The sequence below is a fragment of the Miniopterus natalensis genome, chromosome 2 (assembly GCF_054644295.1).
Source record: "Miniopterus natalensis isolate mMinNat1 chromosome 2, mMinNat1.hap1, whole genome shotgun sequence".
NCBI lineage: Eukaryota > Metazoa > Chordata > Mammalia > Chiroptera > Miniopteridae > Miniopterus > Miniopterus natalensis.
In genome coordinates this window covers 136,739,533-136,764,876 of record NC_142082.1, presented here as the reverse complement: position 1 = coordinate 136,764,876, position 25,344 = coordinate 136,739,533, and the positions used below count along the sequence as shown (strand labels likewise).

Here is a 25,344-nt window from a genome sequence, read left to right as displayed (position 1 = left end):
TTGCCAGGCCTGGAGCCACTGAGCAAGAGGTATGTGGCATGCTGAGGTCAGATTCATCTTGTTTGAGAGATTTTAGGTAAATCTAAAGCACGACTCAAGACAGGCCATTTGTAGACAAACCATGGAAACAGCTTGGGTGGGCCCGAAAGTTGGGTTAGGTAGGGTCTTTGCTAATCACAAGAGCAGGCCAAACAGTGTTACCCAGGTTGATGAAGACTCAGATATGGTACTCAGCTGCTGGCTCTGTTAGAGCAGGGCTCAGAAAAGGAACAATGGCCTCTGCCTGCACTCTGTCTAGGAGAACGCCCCAATGCCAGACAATTCAGTTCCTCCTTATATGTCCCTCATGCCTTTCAAGCTGCTGCTCCAGCACTGGAGCTCAGAGCAAGCACACCCAAGTAAGATCATGCCTGAGATCTTTAAGAGGAATGCCTGGGACTCCAGCAGCCTCCATCTTACCCAGCCACAATACCCACTGGTTTTCCCAGCCAGAGTTATGGGATCTTCTCTTCCTGGCACTGGAACTCTGGGATTTGGGATCTGGTGTGAGGCTGGAACCTTCACGTCTCAGGGAAGACCTCTGCAGCTGAGATATCCCTCCCAATTTTTAACCACCACAAATGGGTGTGGGATCAGCCTGTTCCAAGTCTCCACCTGTCGTACCAGTCTTGACATGGCTTCTTCATATCCTAGTTATAGAACTTCTGTTTAGCTAGATTTCAGGCAGTTCTGAATGACGGTTGTTCTATAGTTTAGTTGTAGTTTTAATGTGGTTGTGGGAGGATGCAAGTACCGCACTTACCTACTCTGCCATACATCTTGTATATTTTAAAAGGCTTTATTTCATCTTCATTATTTTATTTTATTGTTAATCCTTACCCGAGGACATTTTTTTCATTGATTTTTTTAGAGAAAATGGGGGGGGGGGGAGCAGAGGGAAGGGGAGAGAGAGAAACATCGATGTGAGAGAGGCACGCACCCAGACAGGGGCGGGGGAATGAACCTGAGACCCTTCGGTTTGCAGGTCAATGCTCTAACCACTGAGCAAAACTGGCCAGGGCTCACCTTCATTATTTTATTGTGATAAAATTCATATACCATACAATTTGCCCATTTAAAGTGCATAATTTAATGGCTTTAGTATATTCAGAGTTGTGCTTCCATCAGCTAAATCAATTTTAGATAATTTTTCATTACTCCAAAAAGAAACCCTATACCCATTAGCGATAGCTCCCCATTTTCTCCCAATCCTCAGCTCTAAGCAACCATGAATGTACTTTCTGACCCTAGACATTTGCCTATTCTGTATATTTTCCTCTTCAATTTTGAAAGGTATTTCCACTGCATATATAATTTTAGGTTTATAGGGTTTTTTTCCCATTTAGCACTTTAATGTTACCACTCCAGTATCTTCCATTTTGCCTGAGTTCTGATGAAAAGTTTGCCACAATTCTTACCTTGTATATTAGTCTGCTAGGGATGTCATAAGAAAGTGACACAGACTAGATGGCCTAAATGTTGTTTATTTTTTCACAGTTTGGAGGCTGTAAGTCCAATATCAAAGTGTCCATAGGTTTAGTTTCTCCTGAGTCCTCTCTCCTTGGCTTGTTGGTGGCAATCTTCTCACTGTGTCTTTATATGGACTTTCCTTTGTGCATGCAGACCTCTGGTGTCCCTTTGTATATCCAAATTTCCTCATCTGATAAGGACACAGTCAGACTGGATGTGGGTCCTCCCTAACAGCCTCATTTTAACTTTATCGACTCTTTAAAGGCCTTTTCTTCAAATACAGTCACATTCTGAGGTACTCAGGCTTAACCCCAACATACAAATTTGGGGAGACACAATTCAGCCTATAACACCTCTGTATATAATATGTGTGTATGGTGCTGCTTTTTTGTCTGCTTTGAAGACTCTCTCTTTTCACTAGTTTTAAGCAACTTGATTAATATGTGCTTTGATATAGCTCTCTTCATGATTTTTCTGTTTTGGGTCCTAATGAATCCAAGCAGCTCAAAGAACTCATAAACAGCTACACCAAAGCTATCATAATCAAACTGCTTGAAAACCAGTGATGAGAGAAAATCTTAAATGAGCTTTTTCGATCTGTGAGTTTATAGTTTTCATTAAATTTAGAAAACATGCTGTCATTACTTCATCAAATATTTTTCCATCCCCACCCCCACATTCCTGAGACTCCAATTACACGTGTGTGTTTTTAAAAATATGTTTTTATTGACTTTAGAGAGAGAGGAAGGGAGAGGGAAAGAGAGAGAAACATCAGTGTGAGAAACATTGATCGGCTGCCTCCTGCACACCCACTACTGGGAATGGAGCCCACAACCTGGGCATGTGCCCTGACCGGGAATTGAACCAGTGACTTTTTGGTGCATCGGGCGACACTCAACCGAGCCACACCAGCCAGAGCTACATGTATTCTTAGACAGCCTGATGTTCCACTGCTCATTCATCATTCATTTATCACCATATAATTATTTTTATCTTTTTCTTATGTTTTATTTTGGATGTTCCCATTGCTGTCTTAAAGTTCATTAATTTTTTTCTTCTGCAATGCCTATCTTCTGTTAATCCTGTCTACTATATTTTTAATTTCAGAAATTAAAATTTTTATCTTTAGAAGTTTGATTTGGGTCATTTTTTTATCTTCCATGTCTCTATTTAATATGCACAATCTTTCATCTAGCTTTCAAACATATGAAAAAGTTATAACTGTTACAATGTCCTGTCTACTACTAATTCTATCATCTATGTCATTTCTAGGCCTAGTTCTAGTGACTGGTTGTTCTCCTCAACATGCACTGTATTCTTTGCTTCTTTGTATACCTGATAATTTGTGATTGGATGCCAAATGTTGTAAATTTTGCATTATTTGCTGGAGTTTTAAAATTTTTTCTTAATTTTGAATTTTGTTTTAGGAATTAGTGATTTGAAAACAACTTAATCCTTGTGAGGCTTGCTCTTATACTTTATTAGGTAAATCCTTTAGACGAGGGCTAAATTTGACACCATTATGAGGCAATACCCTTCTAAGGACTCAACAATGTCTCAGGTGTTAGAGGGTGTTTCTACTCTAGCTAGTGGAAACACAACATATGTATGGCCCTCTATAACAGGGACTATTCTATCTAATGCTTTCCAGTGGTCCTTTTCTAGCCTTGGGTTAATTTTGTCACTAATCATGAAATGATTAGCACTTAGCTAAAGAATCTAAGGCACTAAAGTCCAATACAACTTTCTGTGATGATAGAATTGTGGCTGCTGAGCACTAGAAATGTGGTTAGGGCAACTGAGAAAAATAAATTTTTATTTAAATGTCCACATGTGGTTAGCGGCTACTGTACGAGACTGCAGGTTTCAGGGAAACATCTTGCTCTCTCTGTGCAAAGCCCTCTTCTCTCAAATACTCTACCCACAAATTCTAGCTGCCTTGACTTTCCTGAACTTTTACCTGTCTCCTCACCTCAGAGAGACTGCCAGTTCTATTTGGGTATCCCTTCCCATCCTCGGTGCTACAGCCTGAAAATGTTCAGGCCAAAAGGTGGGGCCATCATAGGGCTCAAGTTGTTTGTTTCACTTCTCTCAGGTATCACTGTTCTGTGTTACCCCTTATCCAATGTCTAAAACAGTTTTTAAAATATACTTTTTCCAGTTACTTGTTTAAGGCAGGAGCATAAATCAGCTTGTTACTCTACCATGACAAGAACTTAAGCTCCCTTCCACTGGGTTTTTAACATTCAATTATTATATATTTTTATTTGTAAAATATCTAAGTCCTTATTTTACAACCCAACCAATTTTGCTTTATTTTCATTTCTTATTCATAGTTTTTCCTCTTCTATTCCATTAAATATACTTATTTTATATTGTACATAAAATAATTTCAATATCTGAAGTTTCTGTGGGTCTGAATCAGTTGTTTCTGCTTTACACTTGTTCACAGTGACTTGTTTATTTGTGATATTATTATTAGCTCATGTTTATTGGCAATCTATCTTTGGGAATTTTCTGAAGCTACAGCTGAGGTATGTTACACCATGGATGAGCTGAGGCAGCTCCTCTCAGGGGTCTGGGCTCTCTATCAACTTGGATTTATTTTCTTATTAAATTTATGCATATTTAACTTTTTGACCAAAAAATAAATTTGCATGGTTCAAAAAAATGTAAACTCATTTCCTTCGAATTTCTCTTGGCTGGGCCCAAGATTAAACTAGCAGTGTGTGTAGTAAAGAATTTAACCTTGTCGCCCTAGCCAGGTTTGCTCAGTGGTTAGAGCAGCAGCTCCCTGAAAGTAATACTTAACCATTGAAATGTCCTGCATGTTAAAAGTCTTTGTTTACTGGGAGCTTTAAGCTAGGCCAGATAGCCTAACAATGTGATTTATGGTGGAGACTTTGGGTCACAGTATCAGTTTGACTTCAGGAGTGGCTGGAGACTGAGGTCAGCTTATATAGGTAGTCAATCATATCTATGTGATGGAGTCTCAACAAAAACTCTGAACATCAAGGTTTGAATGAGGTTATTCAGTTGGCAATACTACATGTGTGTTGTCAGATATCACTGCCAGAAATAGTTAACGCTTTCCATGACTCCACTGAGAGGAAAACTGGAAGCTCAGCATTTGGAACCCTCCTGAACTCTGTCTCATGTATCTCTTCCATTGGCTGATTTTAATTAACATCCTTTTGCTGAAATAAACCATACTTTGAGTGTAACAGCTTTCAGTGAGTTCTATGTGTCCTAGCAAATTACTGAACCGAAGGGTGGTCATGGGGGACCCTTGAACTCTGCAATTGGAACCAGAAGTGAGGGGACTGTTCCCTAATTTGCAAATAGTCAGCAGCTTTGGGACTGAGGATTCACCAGGCATGGCTGGGGTGGGGCTAAGAAGGCAGTAAGAGATTGATTTCATACAGAGTATTAGGCAAAGAAGCCTCAGGTAGCTTTTCTCCCTTCCCTACCCCTACATTCCAGCATCTTAACACCATTAAATGATCCAAAAAGTATCAGGAAATGAAACATAGCTCTACTTCTAAAAAGGTCAGGGACTCTAGTTCTGAATTAAGATCTCTAAGGTAAACCCAACTTTCACGAAAAGTGTCGGGGGGGGCGGGGGGTTGGAAATAAGGCTAACAGCCGTGCCGATAACATGCAATTCTGGTTCTGAATGTCACCTAAAAGACTTTCACAGTAGACTAATGTGACCTCAAATTTATTAAGGATGAAGAACTACATCATCAGACTGTCAGGGATAGACTTTGGCTCAAGTAAGCCAGCCATCTTCCTGGCATGCCAGTAATAAATATGCTCTAACTTTGTTATACAGACAAAACTTGGCTATTTTCGAAACCAAGCATGTCGTTTTGGACTTTCAACTTGTAATCTGTAATATTTTAGTATCCAAAATATAATTCAAAGTAAGAGAATAAAGTCTTCATATTCTTACCATTCTAAAAGATACAAAATTGAGAATCTCCAATACTTACAATTCCTCTTTCCCTACATTGATACCCTATCATCCAATGAGTCTGCCCTGTTGTAAGGCAGGTAGGTAGCTGCCAACCATGTGCCGAGAGCAGTAGGAACAGTTCATAAAATTCCACAGAAAACAAGATACTTGCTCTTGCCCTTTCAATTGAAATCTGGAATTTTAAAAAATATATGTGAAATTAAAACCAACAGAAATTCAAAACAATGAGAAAAACAAGTCCATTCATCTCTGATTTCCCCCTAAGTTTCCTAAAGAACATACTTTTGCAATGGAGCTTTCAAGGACTTATGGAAATGTATTGGCAAAGAGGGAATAAAGATAACTTAGAGAACAGCAAAAGCACAAGGGACAGTAAATTTAGTTTAGTTTAACCTGGCTGATGCAGTACCAAGAACTGAGTTTAATGAAATGTCAGAACAGTCTGTGAATGGGGCTGTCCTACGGTCCTGCTGACAAATGCAGGATTTATGCAACTTAGAGCCACTATTACAGGGGAATAAGTGATGATGATGATAATAATAATAATATAACTGGAATCACTGAGCAGTGAGATACCAGTTTCTCAGCCAAAGGCATGGACCAGAACCAGCAAAAGAAGGCCAAAAACCTTGTTCTGGTATAAAACAAAAGTATTTCATCATTACTCCAAGAATGAAAACCAAATCTATACCTTTTTTTAAAGGTATAGATTCTTTTTCCAAGCCTAGAGTATATTAAAAGGTGGGAGAACAGGTAAGGTACTAACAAATTCAGAGCTGGCCAACAGGGTAAGGGTACATACAATTTTTCTGTTCTCTAATGCCTGAATGATTGACAGGTATTCCCTTTCCACCTACAGTGATGTAAGAAAATATTTTTAAATATAAAAAATACAAAAGTAATAGTGTGCGCATACATCACAGAGGGGGAAAAAGCAGCAACATCGAAAAAGAGAAAAATATTTTCATGAAAAACAGGATGCAGGAGAAAAGATGATGACAAAAGAGAAACACCAGTTCTGATGCATCGGAAAACAGAAAAGAAGTATCATTCAAACTAACTGTATCACTCTTAGGTTCTGCCATCCTTCTTCCATGCCTAGAGTCTGTTAAAAGGTGGGAGAACAGGTAAGGAGAATACTTCCCAACTAAATAAAATGAATCCCCCACAACCCATACACCAAGACCAGAGAATTTAAAACTGCTCCAAAATAGTCATATTTATAACTAAATAAATCTAAATTCAATGCTGTGCTTTTCATAGGGATTCCTCCTTCAACTCTCCTAAAATTACAACTGTAAAAAACATTAAATAAATGTCATCACAATAATCAACATAGCACAATCTCTACCTTTGAGCAGTTTAAGGGAAGAACATGGCATAACTTCTATCTTTCTCACTGTGGCCAAAACAAAATAATAATCTAAAAGTCTGAATGCTCTTACAGTATATCACAGATTGTGATCTGTTCCCACACTGCTTTGCAGCCTTCCTAGAATGGACCAGTGGGATTTAACATGAACCAAATCTGTCAACCAAGCTGAAGACAGACACATGGGTTCTAATGAGCAGTGGTGAAAAAACACACTGCTCTATTCAGCTCCAAACAATGATAAATAATTCAAGAAAAGAACTACTGCAATACAGAGCACAGCAGTCGAATTTAAAAATAGACCACAGGCTACAGAGCCTAGGTGGGAGAATCAGGAGTCAGAGAAAATGGACTTGTGTCAACAAATTCCCAAGCCCTTTGCAACATAGGATGCTGCTGAAACTGTCACTCAAAACAGATGCCAGAATTCTAATGTGTTTTTCAAAAAACAAGCATTTTTCAGGAACTTGGCAAATATGGTAACGAGAGCTAATAAATATTAGTGCAACTCAGCAATCGTAGTTACAGAAAAAGAAAATTCAATACGGAAGACAAGATTTTAAGAAAAAATTAGAAGGGGGTAAACTTCTATTTTATATACCACCAAGTTCTAGATTCAACATCAATTTGGACTTTTACTAATTATCCTCTAGTATTGAGGGTACATCGCACTTAAGGTTTTTTTATTCATTTTTCCACCTCTAACAGATCTGACCATGCAACATATACAAACACAAGATTCTCACCTGTTAACAAAAAGGGTAGCTTGAAAACAGGACAGAAGCCATGATTATGTTCTTATCAGATCTGAATTAAACTCCAAGTCTAACAGAACTGATGAATTTATAATTAGATGAGGATAGTCCAAGATCACGTGAACATGTAGATTGTGCAGGTTTCAACCCACTTAAGAATACTTCAAGTACGGCATTTGATGAATAATGTGGCTCAACAGTCAATCTTAAGTCTGATGTTCTGAAGATTATAAGAATGACCAGAACCCAAATATATTCTACAAACTCAACAATGTGTATGATGAAGAAATACCATTCTACATCAAAATTGCATTTCCCCACAGATTGATTCCAGACAACTGAAAATTTTAGGACCACATAATGATGCCTAATCTACCTATAATGTATGATACAAATATAAAAGAAACCATAATATGGTCCTTTTATGTATTGCTTTATTCTAACTAAGCAAAACAAACAAGTACTGAAGAAATTCTTGTTCAATATAAACTACAGACCAATACACAAATAGATCCAAATGCTTCTGCCTCACCTACCTTTAGAAGAAAAACTGACTGTCTCATAACTGTGTCACTTAATTTAAACTACACAAAGATCAGAATGCACTTGGAATAAGATGAAGGTGTTTGTTTTTTCAATTTTTAAATTCTCTAGATTCTAAGAGCAAACATTAAATAGTATTTTTAAAGAAGAAACAGGCTGGTTCATTTAAAACATGGTCCACATAGAGCACTTCTCCAGGCATAACACAACTGGACCGGCTGTTTTCGATCCCTGCTCTACTACCAGACAGTAATCCATCACCCCTCTCTCTCTGTAAATTGAGGCTTTCTTACTGTTGACAACAGACAGTATGGTCAGATGGACTTGGGTTAGAATTCTGGCACTAGTACCACCCTTGGTTGTGGTAAATGAACCATTTTTTGGGTCTCACACTTTAGAGATCCACTCTGACCCCCTTCTAACTTACCTATCCCCTCAGGGCAAGATGTTCATGGGACCAAGGGGACATACCTACCTAAAGCCCCTGATTCTACCACCCCCAACTATATGTTGGAGCCCAGAATTCCCTACTCATGTAGTCCCAAGCCCATTTCTAGGGCCTTCAGGGGATCTCTTCTCAAACTCTGTCCTCCCATAGACAATACCCACTATTATACATATTCCATGGTCTGAATGGTGAACAAGGAACAGATGATGAAAGGGGTGTAGAGGGAGACTAGACTTAGTGGGTCTTCCTGCACTATCCCATACTATCTCAGAAGTTTGAGGAGTCCAAGAATTCTGGCCTCTAGATCTTTATGAAAATACGCCTGTCCATGTAGGAGGAGAAAAATTTTTCTAAGTTTTTAAAAATCTTGATTTATAACTTAAATATTTAGACATATGGAATATGTGCTCCCTTCCATTCATTGTCCTTGCCTTGAGACTAAAAATTATTAGGAGCAGGCCTACCTAGCCCTATCACATACCAGCTGCGTGATCTCAGATTAGTAATCATCTCTGTAAGTCTCACTTTACTGACCTGTAAAATAAGCTACCTAAAACCTCCTTCATAGGATTTTAATGCAATGAAATAATTTTCAAAATAATTTTGCAGGGAGGGAACCCACGGTATGGGAGAATGTATTTGCTATTTGCCAATGATACATTTGATAAAGGATTTCCAAAATATACAAAGAACTCATGCAACTCAACAAGAGGAAGACAATCCAATTTTAAAAAATGGGCAAAGGACCTGAATAGATACTTCTCCAGAGAGGATATATGGATGGCCAACAGACATATGAAATAATGCTCAATGTTGCTAATCATCAGAGAGATGCAAATTTAAACCACAATGAGGTATCACCTCACACCTGTCAAAATGGCTACTATCAACAAATCAACAAACTAAGTGCTGGCGAGGGTGTGGAGAAAAGGGCACCCTAGTACACTGCTGGTGGGAATGTAGACTGGTGCAGCCATTATGGAAACCAGTATGGAGGCTTCTCAAAAAATTTAAAATGGAACTGCCATTTGGGCCAGTGATCCCACTTCTAGGAATATATCCTAAGCAGCCAGAAACACTAATCAGAAAGAATATATACACCCCTATGTTCATAGCAGCATTATTACAATAGCTAAGAACTGGAAACAGCCCAAGTGCCCATCAATAGATGAGTGGATAAAAAAGCTGTGGAACATTTACACAATCGAACACTATGCAGCTGTAAAAAAGAAGGATCTCTTACCCTTTGAGAGAGTATGCATGAACCTGGAGAAAATTATGCTAAGCGAAATAAGCCAGTCAGAGAAAGACAAATATCACATGATATCACTTATATGTGAAATCTAAGGAACAAAATAAATTGATGAACAAGATAGGACCACAGACATGGAAGCATGAAACAGACTGACAGATCTCAGAGAGAAAGCGGGAGGAAAGAGATTAATCAAAGAACTTATAAGCATATATGCACAGCCTGTGGACACATATAACAGACAGGTGAAGGCCTGGTGGGGGGAATGAGTAGAGGGGAGCAAAGGAGGGGAAATGGGGGACATCTGTAATACTCTTAACAATAAAGTGAATTTTAAAAATCAATAAGAATTCTGCAGGTGCCTGATGCACAGCAAATATGTGACCAACTAAAACTATTATTATTGGCTCTGCCATCACTCCTCTGCCATCACTCCTCTCCCAAGTATGGGGAAAAAAAGGACCATAAGGGCAAAAAAGTAGAGCCAATTCAGAGAAACCACAACCAAAACAGCTATTTATGGGTCTCATTATAGGGATTTCTGTCATTGACTAAATGGAGGTCTAGTGGTATTATTTTTCTTACAATAATTTCTCTTACTAAAATGTAAGCTCTACTTTTCTTTTTTTAAATATATCTTTTTATTTTTAAAATATATCTTTATTGATTTCAGAAAAAGGAAGGGAGAGGAAGAGATAGAAACATCAATGATGAGAGAGTCATCATTGATTGGATGGCTCCTGCACACCCCCGAATGGAGATCGAGCCCACAACCCCGGGCATGTGCCCTGACCGGGAATTGAAGCACGATCTCCTGGGTCCTAGGTCGATGCTCAACAGCTGAGCCATGCCTGGTTGGGCTAAAATATATCTTTACTGATTTCAAAAAGAGGAAGGGAGAAAGACAGAAACATCAATGATGAGAGAGTCACTGATCAGCTGCCTCCTGCTTGCTCCCTACTGAGGGTCGATCCTGCAACCCAGGCATGTGCCCTGACCAGGAATTGAACTGCAATCTCCTGGATCATAGATCGATCCTCAACCACTGAGCCATGGTGGCTGAGCTCTACTTTTTCTAGCTTACAAAAAAGATAAATGTTACCTAAATTTATTGTGGTAATCATTTCACAATATAAGTGTGTCAAGTCAATATGTAGTACACCTTAAACTTATACAGAACTATATGTCAATTATATCTCAATAAAACTGGAAAAAATGTAAGTTCTATAAAAGCAGGGATTTATCCTTTCTCTTCATTGTCATATCCCTTACTCTCAGTTTCTTGCATAACAAATAAGTATTTGTTAATAAACTGTTAACTACAAAAAGCAAGTATAGAGTGGTTACCTGATACCCCAACATCAATATAATATGAAAACAAGCCTGGCATAACCAGAAAATGAATTATTTATATATGGTTACTTCACTTAGCTGCTTCTTCTAATTTCAGAACAGTTTCCTTAAAAATGAAATTAATGAAAATATTAGAATATATCTTTAACATGAGGACATTTCTGCTTTCTTCAACTTCACTTCGTTACCTACCTGCACAGGGATACTAATAATACTCAGTAATTTTACACATAATCCTACCAGAGAGGAAAATTCAATTAACTAAATTGTCCTAAAGCACTTGTTTTAAGTGCCAAATATGATGGAATGTAGTAAAAAGAAATCCAAAATAGCAGGTTACAAAAAGGATCTTTCCTACATGTCTCTCATGCTTTTATCCCTAACCCCTTGAGTCTTGCTTGTATAGGTCAATCCCATCAACTCCTAAGAACTCAAAGCGAGTCTACAAACTATAACCTACATCCCATCATACTCTCAAAAATATATTTTGGTTCTCAAATTTCCTTAACATATTTACCTCTCTGATGAATGCTCAGTTCCAAACTAAAGGTTAGAATATTGTGGCAGAAGTAAGAAATTTGGAATCAAATCTATTCTGAAACAAATTGAAACAACCTTGACAACATTATACATGACAGTCTCAGATAGAGAGAACAATGGCTAGAAAAAAGTTCAGCAGCACATTCTGCATAACTGAGAATGAAAAGTTTGTCAACAAGAGGGACACGTTGCATACGTGCTTTTTGTATCACATAAATCCCCAAACTAGCCTGGGTACTTATTTTAAAGTTTATTTTAATAAAATTGCATCCTCCATATTGGTTTGATTCTGAAACACACCTAAACATAAGGCATTCATCTTAAAGAAATACTACTCTTGGTGACCTCAAGATACTATCAGCAAAAGATAAGTATGATATTATTGGGCACTGGCAAAATAAACTCCCAGTACCTTAAATTCTATGATTGGACTTACGTAGATTAATGTAACTCCTCCCTGAACAAAATTCAAAGCCCCTTACAAAAAAAAAAAAAACAAAAGCCAACAAAGCTCCAATATATTCTATTCTAGACTAAATATACAAAGCTATAATTACTAAAGCTAATTAGCATTCTCAAAATTAACATTCACTGCAATGCTCAAGGGATTGTAGGGGCAAAAAGGAGGTATGGGCAAATAAATCCCACTAAAAAGATAAAGTTCAGGTGTATCTCTCTAATAAAGGCAATTGAAGTTAACCAATGTAACTTGCTAGGAGAAGAAAAATGATTATCGATCTCCTAAATATAAACTAAAATATGGCACTTTTTGTTGCTGTTATCACTGGGATGTGGGAAATAAATGAGCTGGAAGCTCAGAACTGTGATAATGATTTTGTAATAAAGATAACATGAAAGATCCTTTCATTTATACCAAAACATGTTGTTTTATGAAGAAAACACATTTTAAAAAACAATAAATTCAATTTTTACAAAATCTACACTAAATCATCTTTTTCTATAAGATCACCACACCAGCCCGGCCAGGCGTGGCTCAGCGGTTGAGCGTCGACCTAGGATCCAGACAATCAGGGTTCGATTCCTGGTAAGGGCACATGCCCGGGTTGCAGGCTTGATCCCCAGTCGGCGGCCTGCAGGAGGCAGCCAATCAATGACTCTCATCATTGATGTTTCTCTCTCTCTCTCTCCCCCTCTCCCTTCCTCTCTCTGAAATCAATAAAGATATATTTAAAAAAAAAAAAAGATCACCACACCAGAGTTGTACCATATGATTCTCCCTAATCCTAACTCACCTTTACCCTAGCAAAGGATATAATTATGGTATCCTGAGTAAGAAGATCAGTATTCTGTACAGTATAGACTTTAGATATTTGATTTCCAGCTTGGCACCCATAAGCTGTGTGATCTTGGAAAAGTGACTTAATCTTTTAGTGCCTTTCTTATCTGTAAAAGAAACATAATTCTAACTATCTCATGGGGATGTAAAGGTTAAATGAGTTAATATACAGGTAAAATGCTTAGACACATGGAAAGCCATTTAAATGTCAGCTATTATTTTTGTAGTTATTTAATCTTCTCTAAAGTAAACAGCAAGAATGAGTTCACTAGTTTTAAAACTTGGAAGAATATAGAAATACTATTATTTATTTTATGGCTCCAAGACTGAGGGATCTGCTTGTATAGAATGAACAGAATAAGTAGGCCCAGAGTGACATCAATATGCATTTTCCTCTTAGAGACAAATATTCTGGGATGCAATCTAATACTTGTGTGCAAGTAGAATGAAGTTCTCTCTCTGCACCTACCAGGAACATCAATGGTGCAGGAGACAAACAAGTAAATTATAATGTATAATATAACTACAGCTGCTCAAAGGTTAAATGGGAATAGAGGGAGCAGGTATCTAAATCATACCAGAAAAAGGGCTTCCAGAAGGAGGAAAATTAGGGATGGACAAATAGTATTTAGCCAAATAGAGAAGTGAAGAAACAGACCTAGATTCCATATTTACCAGCTGGAGGACTTGAGAAAAGTTACTTAATCTCTCTAAACCTCAGTTTCCTCATCTATAAAATGGAATAATAGTAGTTCTTTTTCTGGAAGGCTGTGGTAAGATTAAATGAGATAATATATATATAAAGGGCTTAGAACAGTGCCAGGGACATAGTGTGAACCCCAAATCACAGTAATATTACTAACACAGATGTATGCTTTATCAGAACTGCAGGTATTGCATAAAGAAAGCTATAGTATGAGAGATTCCAAGATGGTGGCAGATTGAAGCTACACTGACACTCTCCCAGGACCAAACTGGAATTACAACTAAAATATAGAAAAACGATCCTGAATAACCAACTGAAGACTAGCTGGAGAGAACCCTTATATCCAAGTATGTAAAGTGGAGACCACACAGAGACTGGTAGGAAGTACGGAGGTGAGAGAGGGCTGGCTGGGCTCCCACAGGCACCAGCTGAAGCTCCCTAGGGATATCTCAGCTGTGGGGGATTCCTACTGAGAACTCTAGAGTCTAAACCCCAAGCTGGGTTCCCCAGCCCAGAGCACCAGAACTGAGAAAGGTACCCAAGTAACAACTGACTGTGAAAAGCAGCAGGGTTTCTGTCTGCCAGGGAGAGACAACCAGTAATGCAGGTACCCTCTTAAAGGGCCAACACACAAAATTTCACATGCAGCCACTCGCTTTGGGCTCCAGAAGAGGGAGGGCAGAGTGGACTAGAGCTGTGTGAGAAAAATCTGGGGATGCTGGCTCCGGGGATAGAGCTCGGAGGGTAGCCATCTGGATTCCTGTGCTGAGTCATTTCCCCACACTGTAGAGGGCATATTTCTCAGGCAGATCTTTACCATCCAGGCAGCTTTTGCCTGGGGGAGGGGGATGAAGCAATTGCCCCACCCTGTTGGAAAACCTCTTGTGCCACCCTGTGGAGTTTACATTTTGCTGTGGTCTACCGCTTAAGGCTCATTAAGCAGAAAAATCAGCCTGCAGGCAGAGGCAGACCTCTGGGTGCTTTGAGTCTTTGCCTGTTCTGCTTCTGGACCTGGGGCTAGAAAAGCAGACCTTGGTGCACATCTTGGTCCTTTCAAAATGCACCCAGCCCCAGCACAGGGAGCCACAAGCTGTGGGTTGCCGATAGCTCCAAGTAGGGTACTCAAGGCCAGTCACAAACAGTGTCTGACAATAGCATGCACCAGAGACCCTCCAAAAAGACTGGGAGTCCCAGCAGATCTCCCTAATACATAGAAACAAACCCAAACAGGCAGCCAAAATGAGGAAGACAAAAAAAAAACCCACAAGTCCCAAATGAAGAACAAGAGAATTATCCAGAAGAAGAGCTAAATGAAATGGAGATAAGCAATCTATCAGATACAGACTTTGGAATAATGATTTTAAGGATGCTCAACAGTATGAGAAAAGATATGGAAACTATGAAGGACACTAAGAATGACAGAGTAGAAATAAAGAATACATTGGAAGGGATAAACAGCAGGTCAGTGGCCAGTTTGGCTCAGTGGTTAGAGCATCGTTCCTGGATTGCAGGTTCAATCCCTGGTCCCTGTCAGGGTATGTGAGGGAGGCAACCAATCAATGTACCTCTCTCACATCGATGTCCCCCCCACATCTTCTACTCTCTCTCTGAAAAGCAATGGAAAAAATACCCTTGGGTAAGGATTAACAAACAGACAATGGAGTAATATCTTAAAAGACTGAATGAAAAACTATCATCCAAGAATTCTATACTTGGAAAATATCTTTCAAAAATAAAGGCAAAATAAAGATTTTTCAGACATACAAAAACTGAAAGAATGCATCAGCAGCAGACCTGTACTAGTCCTTCAGGCTTAATGAATATAACAAATAGAAATATGGGTCTATACAAAGAAATGAAGAGCACCAGAAATGATAACAATTGGGTAAATATAAAAACTTTTTTTTGCTCATTATTTAAATATATTGGTTTAAATGATCAACTATTCAAAGTAAGAATAACTTAAAATATATTATACAATTTATATATACAAGTAAAATGTATGACTAGAACAGGGCAAGAATCAGGATGGAAGAAACAAGTATATTATTGTAAAGTTGTTACACTACACATAAAGTAGTATAATGCTATCTTGAAGCATAATATATGGCCTGTTACAGGAAAAATGGCAATCAATAGAAACTCACTCAGGAATCCCAGACATTGGACTTATTACTTTAAATCAGGCACCTTAAATAAGATCAAAAAAGGAAAAAGGAAAGGAAACCATAACTAAAGAATTAAAGGAAAAGTATCAGAATAATGTGTCACCAAAAAAAAGAATATTAATAGATAGAAATTATAAAAAGGAACCAAATAGAAATTTTGGAGTTGGAAAAATAATAAGGGAAATGAAAAACATCAGTAGAGGGGTGTGATACAATATCCGAGCAGACAGAAGAAAGAATCAACACGCTTGAAGCTAGGTCAATTAAGATTATCCAGTCTGTGGAACAAAAGGAAAAAATAAAGAAAAATTATTAAAGCCTCAGAGACCTGTGGGGCACCATCAAGTATATCAACAAATTCATAATGAGAGTCCCATAAGAGGATGAAAAAGGGAAAAAAGAATATTTACTAAAATAATGGCCAAAATTTCTCAAATTTGATTAAAAATACTAAATCTGCAAATCCAAGAAGCTCCTCAGAAACCATGGAGGCCAGAAGGCAGAAGGAAGATATATTCAAAGTGCTAAAAGAAAAAGACTGTCAACCAAAAATTCTATACCCAGTAAAAATATCCTTTAAAACCAAAGGAGCCCTAGCTGGGTGGTTCACTTGGTTGGAGCATCATCCCATGCACCAGAGGGTTGTGGGTTGAATTTTTGGTGAGGGCACATGCCTGGGTTGTGGGTTCAATCCCAGATCGGGGCACATAGGGGAGGCAACCGATCGATGTTTCTCTCTCATATCAGTTTCTCTCTCTCTGTCTCTCTGTCTCCTTCCCCCACCTTCTAAAAATCAGTAAGAAAGGAACATATCCTCAGATGAGAATTTGAAAATTTAAAAAATATTTTTTTAAAAGGAGAAATTATGACATTCCCACATAAAAATGAGAAAACTTATTGCTAGCAGACCTAGACTATAAGAAATACTATAGTCACTCAGACTAAAATAAAAGGACACTAGGTAGTAACTCAAATCCAAACAAAGAAATAAAAAGTACTGGTAAATGTAACTACACAGGTAAGTGTAAAAGACAGTATAAATGTACTTTTTGTTTGTAACTCTGTTTCCTTCTGATTTAAAAGACAACTGCATAAAGCTAAAATTATAAATCTGTGTTGATGGGCACACATGTATAAAGATGAAATTTATATGATAATAACAGCACAAAAGAGGGGAGAGGGAACAGAGCTATACAAATACAATGTTTTGTATACTATTGTAATTGTTATGTATACTACTGTAATTGAGTTAATATTAACTGAACTACGTTGTTATAAATTAACATGTTAACTGTAATCTCCAGGGCAATCACTAAGGAAATAACTCAACTTCATAAAGGGAATCTACAAAACCCAGTAAATAACATCATACTTAATGGTGAAAGACTGAGTACATTCACCCTAAGATTAGTAACCAGACAAGGATGTACAGTTTTGCCACTGTAAAACCATATCTAGAAAATCCTAGGGAACCCAATAAAAACTAATAAATAAGTTCAGCAAGGTTGAAAGATACAAGATCAATATACAAAAATTGACTGTATTTCTATACACAAGCAATGAACAGTCCAAATATTAAATTAAGAAAAAGCTTCATTTAGCTCGCCCAGACGTGGCTCAGTGGTTGAGCACTGACCTAAGATCCAGGAGATTGCGGTTCAATTCCCAGTCAGGGCATATGCATGGGTTACGGGCTCAATCTCCAGTTGGAGGTGAGCAGGAGGTAGCCAATCAATAATGACTCATCACTGATGTTTCTCTCTCTCTCTCCCCCTCCCTTCCTCTCTGAAATCAATAAAGATACATATAAAAAAAAAAAAAGAGAAAAAAACTTCATTTACAACAGTAACAAAAATAATAAAATACTTAGGTATAAATTTAATAAAAGAAGTGTATGGTGTATGGTTAAAAAAAAAAGTGTCAGACTTGTATACTGAAAATTACAAACTATTACTGACAAATTAAAGATCTAAATAAGGGGGAAGATACCCCATATTCATGGAATGGAAGACTTACTGTTACTAAGACGGTAATACTCCCAAAACTGATCTAAAGATTCAATGCAATTGCTATCAAAATCCTAGATGGCTTTTTTGCAGAAAAATTGACAGACTAGTGTAAAATTCACATGGAATGCAAGGGACCTAGAATAAACAACATAACGTTGAAAAAGAAGAATAAAATTGGAAGACTCACATTTCCTGATTTCAACTTACATACACAAAGCTACAGTAATCAAAATAGTGTTGTAGTAGAACAGAAATGAATGCCCAAAAATAAACCCTTACATTTATGGTAAACTAATTTTCGACAAGGGTGCCAAGACAATCAAATAGGCCAAGGACAGTGGTTTCAAAAGATGGTGATAGGACAAGTGGATACCTACACTTTAAAGAATAAAATTCAAGCCATACCTCATATCACACACAAAAATTAACTCAAATCACAGATTTAAATGTAAGAGATAAAACTCTTAAAAGAAAACTCTGAAATAAATCTCTGTGACTTTGGGTTAGGTGAAACCTTCTGAGACACACTAAAAGCATAAACAACAAAAGAAAAAATAGGTAGATTTCATCAAATTTTAAACTTTTGCCTGTAAACAATACCATCAAGGAAGTGAAAAGACAACTCAAAAAAATGAGAAAAAATATTTGCAAATCATATATCGGATAAGAAACTTTTATCCAGAATAAAGAACTCTTATGATTCAATAATAAAAAGTTATCCAGTTTTTAAAAGGCAAAGGACTTAAATATACAGTACTCAATAACAGATATACAAATGGCTAAACAGTACATGAAAAGACACTCAACATCAATAGTCATCAGGGAAATGTACATCAAAACCATAATGAGATACTACTTAGAAATGACACACCCACTAGGATGGCTAGAACAGACAGACAGACAATAAGATGTTTGATGAGGACAGACAAATTCGAACCCTCATACATTGGTAGTGGTCATGTAAAATAGCACAGCCACTTTGGAAGCAGTCTGACAGTTCCTCAAAAAGTTAAACAGAGTTACAATATGATACAGCAACTACACTCCTAGGTATATACCCAAGAGAAATGAAAACATATGTCTACACAAAAACCTGTGCATAAATGTTCATAGCAGCGTTATTCACAGTACCCAAAAAGTGGAAACAATCCAGATGTCTACCAACTGATGAATGGATAAACAAAATGTAACATATCCACACAATAGACTATTATCCATAAAAAGGAACAAAGTGCTGATACATGATACAATTTGGATGAACCTTGAAAACATTATGCTAAATGGAAGAAGCCAGACACAAAAGGTCACATATTGTCTTACTCCTTTTTATATGATATATCCAGATTAGGCAAATCCAGAGACAGAAAGTAGATTAAAGATTACCAAGGGGAGAAGAGAAATGGGGGGTGATTACTTAATGGATATGGGATGGTTTGTGCAATGATAAGTTGTAAAACTAGAGAGATAATGGTTGCATAGCATTGTAAACATATTAAATACCACTTAATTGTAGACTTTAAAATTGTTGGTTGTATATTATATGAATTTTACCTCAAATTAAAAAATTAATTTGGAGGGGAAAAGTGTATGTCCATACAAAGATTTGTACACAAATATTCATAGCATAGCTTTATTTGTAGTTGCTGAAAACTGAAAACAACCCAAATGTACATAAACAAGTGAATGGATAAACAGTGTTATAGTTATACAACAGATTGCTACTCAGCAATAAAAAGGAATGAACTACTGACACATGCAACAGCGTACATGAATCTCAAAATAATTATGCTTAGTGGAGGGGAAAAGCCAAACCAGAAATAAATAAATGTGAGAGCATACACTTTACAATTCCATTTATATAAAATTCTACTCAATGGAAATTATTCTATAGTTACAGAAAGTTGATCAGTGGTTGCCTAGAGACCACAGAGGTTGAGGGACAGATTATATATGGGAATAAGGAAATTTGTAGGGCTGATAAATATGCTCATTATCTTGACTGTGGTGATAGTATCATGGGTGAACACATGTCAAAACTTAAAAATTGTACATTTTTAATATATACAGTTTACTGTATGTCAATTAGAGCTCAATTAAGCTTTTTAAAAAAAAAAAAAGATGGAAAAGGAAAACTAGGGCAATGTACTCCTGCTGGCCATTCAATAACTGATAAGGTAGTAATAAAAGCAGTTTTACTTTACCTTGTTATAGAGACAACACTTGGCAAGATTAAAAATGGAGAAACACTCAAAGTGGCAGATACATCTGAATTTTTTTAAACTTAAAAATACTTCCATTAATCTACATTATAATTTCAGTCTTTTTTGACTGATCTTTAGTCATAGTGCTAGAACCCTCCCAATTCTGGCAAGTAATACAATTAATGTGATCTGTAAATAAGCATTTAGATACACCAAGAAAGCTCTTATAAGAAACTCTAATAGGATTCTTAAAAGCTAAAAATGTGTGCCAACAGTATCTCAAGTGTGACGAAATCAACAAAAAAGACTCCTACTATCTACATTAATCACCTCTTAAGAATTCCCCAGTTACAGATATTTTACCTTTTGTAGATATTTATTCGAATAAATTTAAACTATTTCAAAAAACTGTATCTACTTTCTAAAAAGTTAGAAAAGCCTTATAGTTAAAACCCTAAGCTGAAATTTTCTTTACCCAAATGTATGTCCACTGTTTTAAAGACAATCAAACAGTATGATGTATTTTACTAGTAGGAAATAGTTATGGAAATGGGAATGAAGTTCAGTCAATCATAACCATTTCATATTCGTAATATTTATGACAGGTGAGGAATGACATCATCTAACCCAAGTTACCATTGTCCCTCACTTTGACTACAGCAGTAGCCTTTTTGTTTTAATTCAGCTGAACTCAATCTTCATATAGTCTCTAAGTCTCAACTTCATTAAATGAGTACAATAACACTTCCAATCTCATGAGGTTGTGTGAGGATTAAATAAGAATACAGGTATAACACTTAGTTTGTTGTCTAGTATGTAAAAAGTAAATGCTACCTATTCATTACCTGAATAAATGTTCAGCCTCCATGAGTCCAGTGCTGGAATGGCATCACTTATAAGAAACAAGTCTAACCTCAAAAAAAAAAAAAAAAGGGGAAGTTAAAAGCAATTTAAATCTTAGTATGTTGAGACTGTCAAAGAAAATAAAAGGCTGTCTTTCACAATTCCTTTTCCTCACAATGTTTCTATTAACTCTACATCTGCCCTGAGCCCTCTATATCCACCCCGTCGCTCAATTCACTGCTCACTTAGCTCTTTCTCCTCTATTGATCCCCTTCTTATAAGCAGTTCTCAACTTTTTAATATAAATTAATCATCCAGTCTTATTCCTTGAAATTCTTCAGTTGTTTTTTTTTACACATTATCCTTTTACACAAGTTCAGAAACTGGGCTAGCAGATCTTGAATCTCTCTTAGTAGGTGAGAAGCAAAAGTAGAGAGGCCAGAGACACAATTTTCTTGAGTACAGTAAAACCTCGATATAATTAATTCGGGTGAGGGTGTGTCCGTTAAAGCTGAAAGTCTGTTATATAATTAAGCAGGTTTTCTCAATGAATATGTTTAAAAATTGACAAATTAGTTTACCTGTTTTTACTAAGGTAGACACGTTTGTGTAATTAAATTATGTATGAAAAGCTTAATTTCACAAAAAAGTTTTCTGTATGTATTATGGACTGGAAATTTTGTCCATTAAATCCAAAGTCCATTAAATTGAGGTCCGCAAAATGGAGGGTTTACTGTATAAATAATTATTGTAAACACATAATTTAACATCTCCCCACCTCAACTGTAATATTTATTATTGCTCTTACAGCACTGAGGGTTGGCTGTTGCTTAATCCTCTTTAAAAACCCTAAGTGCTGGGTGCCACCACTAGAACCCTTAATATGTCCAAGCCAGTCTGTGTTCTTGGAAATCCACAAAATACCTAAGCCCCACTGTGTTCTATGCTGAAGTGAGGAGTATCCCTAACTCATCATTTTGTTTCATAACACTATCCCGCAATCAAATCACCAACAGCTGTCTTCCCAATATCATACTAAGATTTCTATGAAAAAGCTCTAGTTTTTCTTTTTTTTAATATATTTTTATTGATTTCAGAGAGAGGAAAGGGGAGGGGGAGAGAGCTAGAAACAGCAATGATGAGAGAGACTCATTGATTGGGTACCTCCTGCACACCCCCTTCTGGGGATGGAGCCCACAACCCGGGCATGTGCCCTGACCTGGAAGTGAACCCTGACCTCCTGGTTCATAGGTCGAGGCTCAACCACTTAGCAACACTGGCTGGGCTCTTCTAGTTTCTTTACAGCCCCTGCACCTCAGGGTTTGGGGATTATAGAAGTGTGGTAGTTTGGTTAGGGTTGGGAAGCATGGCCAGAGGCTACGGGTCCTTCCCCTTTCACCACCAACCTTGGTTCTGAAACACTGCCTTGCATAGTGAATTTCCTCCCCAGGACATAAATGCCTTGTTTTCCTCTATGCAAAGAAATTACTAGTTGCTTTTCCCCACAGGCCCTCAAACCATGCCCAGACTTGTCTGATTTTTAAGTGGGCAGAGTAGGTTCACACTGAGATCCTTGCCACACCAAGAGCTCACTCCCCAACTCTGAGTCAAAGAGTCAAGAGCAACATCATTCAAACCACACACTAGTACTTATTGCTGTAATGGTTTTCTTGCCCTATGTAGTCTTACCAAAATTAAAAGTGGTATACTTTCTGATAGAAGTTCAATTCCTTTCTGCTGTCCATTCTCCATAACCCCATATAGCTTGCAGTTTCTTAAAATGCAATAGATTCTTTTTAAAAAAAAAAAAAAAAAAAATCTATATATCTTTATTGATTTCAGGAAGGGAGAGGGAGAGAGACAGAAACACCTGCCTCCTGCACGCCCCCGACTGGGGATGGAGCCCGCAAACCCTGCATGTGCCCTGACCTGGAATTGAGATCCTAGGTCGATGCTCAACCGCTGAGCCACGCCTGGCCAGGAGTAATACCCTCTTAACTAATCTCTCCACTTCCACTCTGGGCACTTTTATCTGTTTTCCCCAAAGAAGAATGAGTGATCTTTTTAAAATATAAATCAGTCCATGGTTAGAGCATCATCCTGCTACACCAAGGTTGCAGGTTCCATTCCTGATTAAGACACATACAAGAAGCAACCAATGAATGCATAAATAAATGGAAAACCAAATCGACATTTTTTCTCTCTCTCAAATCAATCAATAAAAAACTTTTAATTAAAAAAATTAAGTGTAAATCAGATCATTTAGCTTTCTTGCTCAACAAGCTTCCTCCCACCAACGGCTTTCCATCATCCCAAGCAAGGTCTAGAGTCCTACAAAACGTGACCACTAACTATTCTTGAACAAACCTAACCAAATACTTCCCACAAGGCCTTTGTATTTGTTGTTCCTCTGTCCAGAATATGCCTCTCCTATCAAGGAAAGGAAGGGTCTGCCTCCCCTTAAGTAATAATACATATGTCACTACAAAGAGGTGTTCCCTGACCACCCAATCTGAAGTAAGGAAAATCCCCTTTCCTTTACTCTCAATCACATCACCACTTCTATTTTCTTCATAGCACTTATTACGCTGTATTTATTATTTATTTGAAAATAGTTTATCTTTTCAAACAAGAATTCAAGCTCTTTGAGGGCAGAAATCTTGTGTGTTTTGTTCATTATCTATACCTCCAATGCCAAATAGTGTCTGACACATAAGAAGCACTGAAAACAGTTCTCTAATTGAGTCATTTACAAAACTAGGTAATACCTTTGAAAACCTAACTTAGGTTTTAGATTTTTAAAAGTTTTTACAAACTTATTTGTACAGTCAATAAGATGGCCAAGCTGTCAAAACCCTGTGTTCTCTTCTTCATTCTAACAATCTGCCTTGTATTCTCCGAAAGCTCCCTTCCTCTCTCTGAAGGTAAAATTTGCACTCAGAAAATAAGATGGCAATTGTATCTGGCAACACTGTTCTCTGGGCCTATGGGGCCCAAATCCAATGTTCTCAGGCAGTAGCAATTCCCAAAGATCTGGCTACCAGCATTGATTGCAGAGTAGTGCCTCACAGCCCAGAACAACTAGGCTAAACTGACCCAAGCTGCAAAACCCTGTCAAAGAATCAGGGATTATAAGAGTTCTATGAAGCACTCCAAATGCCTTTAAGATAATTTCACAGGAATACAAAGACTCAGTTAAGCTATATGACTAATGGTGCATTCTATAAAGCCTTAATAATGACCCTGTCCCCAGAAAAACACATACTCTGTCCTAGTCTTCTAATCAGATGCATTTAGCATCCAACATCCATCTTTTGCAATAAAATACCACCTCTGAGTTCTTATTCCTATCAAATTATCACTGGTTTGGGCCCTAGATGGGTGGCTAAATTGGTTGGAGCATCATCCATACACCAAAAGATTGCGGGTTCAATTTCTGGTCAGGGCACATACCTAGGTTGTGGGTTTGATCCCCAATCAGGAGGCAACTGATTAATGTTTCTCTCTCACATGTATGTTTCTCTCTCTCTCTCCTCTTCCTCTCTCTAAACATATCCTTGGGTGATTATTTAAAAAAATTATCACTGGTTTGGGCAATAGAAACCACAGTTAACGAATCTACTTGGATGAGACCCAAGACAATTAATTAAACCTACTTGGAGAAACAGAATAGCCTCTACACCTGGAGACAAGTTTTAAAGATCTTAACAACTCTAACACTTGGGCACACCAATATGGCTGTAATCTGAAAAACAGGCACATATCACTTCCAATGTTGCTCCTAAACTGAAAGTGACCTTCCCTCTCCAAAATAAATAATGCTGAAAGTCAGCTGAATCTTGAACAACGACTCTGACTTTGCTCTAAAATAAGGGCTATGACAGCTACCTTAATGAGAGGACCAATAAACTCAGGGCAAGAGGCTCATTGTGCTGACATTGTTGCCTCATCTAGGACTTCAGCTGATTCATCCTGATGGGCTGACAGGTCAGTGACATCTGCACCCTGTACAAGATTCTTGTTTATTTCACATATATAAAAAAACGCTGTCTGTTCAAGATAACTGCAATCCACACAACTTTTCCTGCTATGAAGCCTTTCCTTTCCTGACTTCACTGAGCACCTAGGGGGAAAAAAGTAGTCATTTCAGGCCCATGTTAGTAACTCTGGGTGACTACCAAGGCATAGAGGGGTTAGGAACAAAGCCCATAAAAGGACTAGAGTGTTTGCTCTTGGCAATTACCAATTTTTTTATTAAAAAGGATTTAAACAAAAAGATCGAAATCACTTGAAAAAATTAATCTCTTCAACATTAACAGATGTTTGGTTTAGTATGGTATTTGGAAAATAGTTGCAAAGTCAGGACCTG

The 25,344-nt window shown here is 37.5% G+C and overlaps 1 protein-coding gene across 8 annotated transcripts in view; it reads right to left on the bottom strand.

Moving 5' to 3' along the window:
• The window catches only part of R3HDM2 (R3H domain containing 2), a 141,795-nt gene that overhangs the window by 83,776 nt on the left and 32,675 nt on the right, over positions 1-25,344 (bottom strand). For 7 of the 8 annotated variants that reach the window (XM_087814594.1, XM_087814596.1, XM_087814599.1 and 4 more), the window contains exon 2: positions 20,978-21,040. The gene's annotated coding sequence lies outside the window, so the exon portion shown is untranslated. Of the gene's footprint in view, positions 1-20,977; positions 21,046-25,344 lie in introns of all 8 variants that reach the window. The other variant, XM_087814601.1, reaches the window with a different exon arrangement.